Below are 6372 nucleotides of genomic sequence, written 5' to 3' on the forward strand. Positions count from 1 at the left end.
CAAAATTTTTTTGAACTGTACTATAGACTTCAACTCCCTTTAGCCAATCCCTTTTCCTTCCCCTTCTCCTTTCACTGGTGTCAGGCCTAGATTGTAATCTGAAAGCTCTCCCTTGCCTACTTCTGCTTCTTCCTCTTTATCACCCAAAGGCATTTCTCCCAATAAGTTTCTTGCACATCTAATCCCATCTTAGCATCAGCTTCTTGGAGGTTTTGAATAGACATAAAGTACACTGTTGGTGGGATTCAAGAAAGTTGATGGACAGATGGGTTTGAGGGACTGGATCACTCACTACCTGTTGGGCAAAGAGAATGCCATCCTGAGTTGGAGATGGGAACAGATATTCTTTTCTACAAGGTGGTAATGCAAATGCTAAAAATTTCACCAGTTGTGACCTGGGAAAATGTCCAGTGGAAGGAAACACTCTTGCAGATACAATGATTCTGGCATTTGAAAGAAAGATCAGCAAAGCTGACTGGTTATTATGAATTTCTATTGATGCCCTACAAGGGAATAATGAGATAGAGGGCTGTTAACAAGCAATTAATGCCTAAGCATAAGAGACAGAAGATCTTGTTGATAGCTTAAAGATGCCCTCTTCTCTTTCAGTAGAAGAGCATGTAATAGGGAAGAACAAATCTGACTCCATATTGGATCTGTTTCTTTTACTTTAACCTTTGCTTTCCATTGCCTTTGCTACAAATCAATCACTAAAGGAATGCTGCCTATAGCCTAAAGTATACATAATGCACATCTCCCAGAACCCTGCCTTCCCATGACTGATCGTTAAGCTGAAATACCCTTAAGTTCACAAATTAAAAAAAAAAATTACCTTTGTTTAAACATCCTGAGTGGGACCACCTGTGAATGGCTGCAAGAAAGAAGAAATTAGCACATCCCTCCTGAGTCTGGCTGGAAAGTGAAAGTGAAAATCGCTCAGTCGTGTCTGACTCTTTGCAACCCCATGGACTGTAGCCTGCCAGGTTCCTCTGTCCATGGACTTCTCCAGGCCAGAATACTGGAGTGGGTACCCATTCCCTTCTCCAGGGGATCTTCTCAACCAAGGGATTGAACCTAGGCCTCCTGCATTGCCGGCAGATTCTTTACCATCTGAGCCACCAGGGTAGCCCAAGAATACTGGGGAGGGTAGCCTATTCCTTCTCCAGGGGATCTTCCTGACCCAGGAATCGAACCAGGGTCTCCTGCACTGCAACCGGATTCTTTACCAACTAAGCTACCATGGTAGCCTGAATCTGACTGGAACCAGGAAATATATGCAATAACTTAATCATCTTTTTAACTTTACCTCCTCACCTCCCTCTCTTCAGTATATAAAAGAAACTAGCATCCAAACCCAGGCAAGATGGTTCTTTGGGACACCTGTCCACTATCTTCTCAGTCTGCTGGCTTTCTGAATAAAGTCACTGTTCCTTCCCCCAGTGAAAGATCTCTTGATTTATTGGCCTCTTGTGTGGGGAGCCACAAGAGCTTGGACTCGGTGACAAGCTGACACATCAGAGGAGCAGACTCAGGACTTGATAGTAAGAGCCTCAAGATGATTAAATGCTCATCCCAGGTAAGTCTGTCATACTAAAGTCAGAGCCCTGGTTGGAAAAATTTGGGACCTGAAAAATAGGATGGAGACATCTGAATGAATACCCTTAAGATGTTGGCTCTGTAGATTTCCCTGAACTCTCAGAAAATGCACAGGTAGCTCAACCTTCCCTAGTAAGAGTCAGCACATCTCATGCTGGAAGATGTCAACAAAGCCTCACTCTACAAAACATACGGTTTCCCTCTCAGGAGCTGCCCCAATCTTTTCTCCTGGCTGCTAGGCTAATAACCTCAGTTAAATCGCAGCATAGCCCAACTGGAGACATGCTGGACCCTAAAAGGAAGGAAATAGATTGTATACTGAAGGAGCTGGGAAGAATTGGCTAACACAGAGTCACATGAGCCAGGTGAGTACCCCTGAGACTGGATTTTGAGGTGCTTGATCAAGGTAGCTGGAACATAAGATTGAAGAAGCAAGAATTTAACAATTTGAGGGTACTTTCTTGGGAGGTAGATTTAACACCCTGACAAGCATTCTAGAGATGGAGCAAACTGACTGCTAGGGTGGCTCTGGGGCTTCCCTTGTGACTGAGCTGGTAAAGAATACGCCTACAATGTGGGAGACCCGGGTCTGATCCCTGGGTTGGGAAGATCCCCTGGAGAAGGGAAAGGATACTCACTCCAGTATTCTGCCCTGGAGAATTCCATGGACTGTACAGTCCATGGGGTTGCAAAGAGTCAGACATGACTGAGCGACTTTCACTTCACTTCACTTCAGGGTGGCTCTTAGAAGCCTTGAGTAGGCAAAGGCTCATGCTGGATGAAGTGAAAATGCCTGTGTCGCCTGGCAGATGGTAGAGGAAGGAGTAGAGAAGCTGGAGGAAATGGACTGTTGGAATGGATAGACCCTTTGAGGTCAGAAATAGTATCAGAAGATTATGTTCCTTGGGTGGGGGAAGGGGTGCATGAGGAAAACTCACTATTCACCAAAAACCACCAGGAATGTACTGGTGAGAGGAGCACCAGTATCACTAAGAAGCTCAGTGTTGACTCTCACTTGCTGCCTAGGGTTGAGGGTAGGAGAGGTGGTTGCTGCTCATTAATGTTCATGGGAAGCATGGAGCCTGGAATTAAGAGTGCCAGGTGACAGCAATCAACTGTCAGAAGCCAGGAAGCTGCAGTCACCATAACAACTGACAATACTTTAAATCAAAAGAGGAATCAGGGGGGCTTGTGGTGTAGGGTGTTGTGGAGATGGTTAATAGAAAATAGTCAACAAAGGCACTGCTTGCTGCTGCTGCTGCTGCTAAATCGTTTCAGTCGTGTCCGACTCTGTGCGACCCCATAGACAGCAGCCCACCAGGCTCCCGTCCCTGGGATTCTCCAGGCAAGAATACTGGAGTGGGTTGCCATTTCCTTCTCCAAGGCGTGAAAGTGAAAAGTGAAAGTGTAGTCGCTCAGTCATGTCCGACTCTTAGCGATCCCACGGACTGCAGCCTACTGCCTACCAGGCTCCTCCGTCCATGGGATTTTCCAGGCAAGAGTACTGGAGTGGGGTGCCATTGCCTTCTCTGAAGGCACTGCTTAGCCTACATCTGAGGTATCTGCAGCCAGATAAAAGCCAAAATTGGAGAAGAAGGCTGAGGGTATTTGCCCCAATAAAGAGTGTAACTATAAAGAGTAACATGAGGGAGATCTTTGTGGTAACAGAAAAGGCCTTGATTATGGTAGTGGCTATACAAATATATACATCTGACTAAATGTCATTGAATGATCCACAGACATACAAAATAAACAAATGCATGAAAAAACTGGTAAAATATGAGTTAAGATCTGTAGTCCAGTTAACTGTGTTGTGCCAATTGGTTTCCTGGTTTTTTACCATAAGTTATGTAAGATGTCACTATTGATGTAAGCAGGGTGATGGGTACATGAGACCCATTTGTACTCTTTTTGTGAGGTTAAAATATTTCAAAAGTTAAAAGAGAAAGAAAGAGCTTTGGAACAAAGATCAAACTCTCAGAGGCATATTAGCACAAAGAGTAATGGCCACTCTCAGGCTAGAAATGGTGATCTGTATAGTTGTGATTTGTTGTGAAGCAATGGATACCTGAAACATGGAAAAATTATTGCAATTCAGCATTTTCATGCAGTGCAACAACAAAGTATATTTTGAGTCCAAAGCAAGGAAGATACCTACAAGTAGCTGAAACTCTTTTGTACTTTGTTGTTGAGATATGTTCAACCAGATTACTTGTCACAAGCTGAGCAAGTAAGCCCATGTTCAAACTTGTAACTTGGAAGCAACTTGGAAGAAAATACCTTGGATGTTTCTCTTAAGGAATGCAGCATCAGCAACTATCTTGATGGCACAGAGGACAATATCCTGTGAGAAAACATGGACAATTTCAACTCTGAACCAAAAAGTGATTCAGAATAATCAGGTTATCAATGTGAAGAAATTTTAGGAATACTTCAAGCAATTTATATTATTTATATTTTTAAGACACTCATAAGAGTGACTATGTCTATATAAAATTTTAAAAGCTTTCAATAAGTAAAATTTTTAAATTATAAGTACAAAGAAAAGATTATGGCATAGTTTAATTGGCAGTCTTCTTTCTTACTGTGCTCGTGTGCTCAGTTGTTGTCGTGTCTGACTCTTTGTGACCCCGTGGACTGTAGCCCACCAGTCTCCCCTGTCCATGGGATTTCCCAGGCAAGAATACTGTAGTGGGTTGCCATTTCTTTGCCCAGGGGATCTTCCTGACCCAGGGATTGAACCTGAGTCTCCTGTGTCTCCTACATTGGTAGTCAGATTCTTTACCACTGAGCTACCTGGGAAGCCCACTTTCTCCATATAGTGATACATAAAATAATGGTACATCTTATACTTGATAGCATCTTAGATTTAGTGAAACACTGTATCTGAGAACAACCCTTAACTAAACCTGGATGAATATCTTTGCCCCCCCTCCCCCACAGCCCAGCTCTGACCAAATCATTCACCTCTGCACTTTTATACCTTGCGGATGCTAATGTCTAGATCAAGACCCACTTAATCAGCCACTCCTGGATGTGGCAGCCCACCCCAGACAACTCTCACCTCAACATGATGTAGCTCCATTCCAGACCAGAGCCCTGCCTTCTGCTTCCCGCAACATGAAGCACTCATCCTCTACAACCTGCTCCAGTCCCTAGACCTGGACCTCATCTTTTCCCCATCAACAACCCACCCAACTGCTCCAGCCTTTGGCCTGCACATGGAAAACACTAGAACAAAGAAAAGAATCTGTGAGTCAGCTCCAGTCACCTCCACCAAAGGGGAAAAAGGCCAAGGTTAATCATAATCACCCAGCTGCAGCAGCCATCTGGGAGCTGAAAAAGGTAGGGTTTTCTTCCCATCACATCAGAATGATCTGGTACAGCCAAAAGCTCTGGATGAAGCTTCTGGTTCAAATCCAGGGTGTGTGTGTTAGTCCATCAGTCGTGTCTGACTCTGCGACCCCATGGACTGTAGCCCACTAGTCTCCTCTGTCCATGGAATTCTCCAGGCAAGAATACTGAAGTGGGTTGCCATTCCCTTCCTACTGAGGAGTGTGGGGGATCCTAGGTCTATTTGGAAACTATTGGGGTCTTTCTTGGGTCTTGATGTGAGCAAAGACCCACATCTTCATGGTTTGAAGAGCAGACCTGAGAGTTTGGGTATGGCAAGTTGTGTCATGGTATGAAAGGCAGAAGTGAGGGCTCTGACCTTTCTGTGGACTGTTGCTGTTTGTAAGTGCCAAAGGAATGCCTCCTGGCCTGCTCAGCTGCCTAATTGTGTGGGGGATTTAGTTTAAATATGATACAAGGGAACTTGGGAAAGAAGAATTTTAGGGTGAGGCATTGTACAGTTTGGGCAAAATTGTCAAATTTTTAGTTGGTTGAAATGAAATGTTTCCAATCAATAACTAAGATCTTTCAGTAAATTCCAATGGTTTGGGGTTCAGTTTTCAATGATTTTATAAGTCAAGTAGATTTGTTTCAGGTTTTTGCAGAGTTGTTTCCATGTTGTGGCTCTTTTGATATTATTTTTATTTCAATTTCATTTTTAAGGTAAGTAATTTTATTCAGTTTGGTTTCTAAAAATTTTATAAGCCTTTTACTTATGAAAATAGACTCAAAGCAAGTATCTCCCAACAGCAGTTTATAAGACTTTTGTAACTATTGACTGTATTCATTTCTGAACTATTTCATGTTACTGTTCTGGCTTCAAAACACCTTATCATTTGTGAATTCTTAAAAATTCAGTTACAGTTGAGACAATGATTTTATTCTGAATGTTCTTTCATATTCAATATGCTTTTCATTTGTACAATTTTTTATCACTCTCTGATATTATTTTGATACCATACACTGTTCTATCAGAATTGAGGATGTGAACATTCCTAGGCTTTCCATTTGGACATTTGATTAATTTTTAAGCACTGTGGCATTTTCTAAGCTTTTAAAAAATATATATTTGCATGTATTTCAGAATTTGGAAAGTGATTTATCTTTCTTTACATTTTTAATTTTTTAAATTGAGATGTAATTGATATGTAACACTGTGTAAGTTAAAGGTGTACAATGTGTTGACTTCATACATTTATATATTGCAATATGATTATCACCAATTAGCTAACACCTCACATAATTATCATTTCTTTTTTGTGGCAGGAGTAATTAAGATCTAGTCTGTTAACAAGTTTGATGATCATAATACAATATTATTGTCTATATTCACCATACTGTGCATTAAATTTCCAAGACTTAACTACCTGTGTCAAGTTTGTA

This window comes from Moschus berezovskii, chromosome X, assembly GCF_049115385.1.
Source record: "Moschus berezovskii isolate FMDL1 chromosome X, NW_MosBer_1.0, whole genome shotgun sequence".
NCBI lineage: Eukaryota > Metazoa > Chordata > Mammalia > Artiodactyla > Moschidae > Moschus > Moschus berezovskii.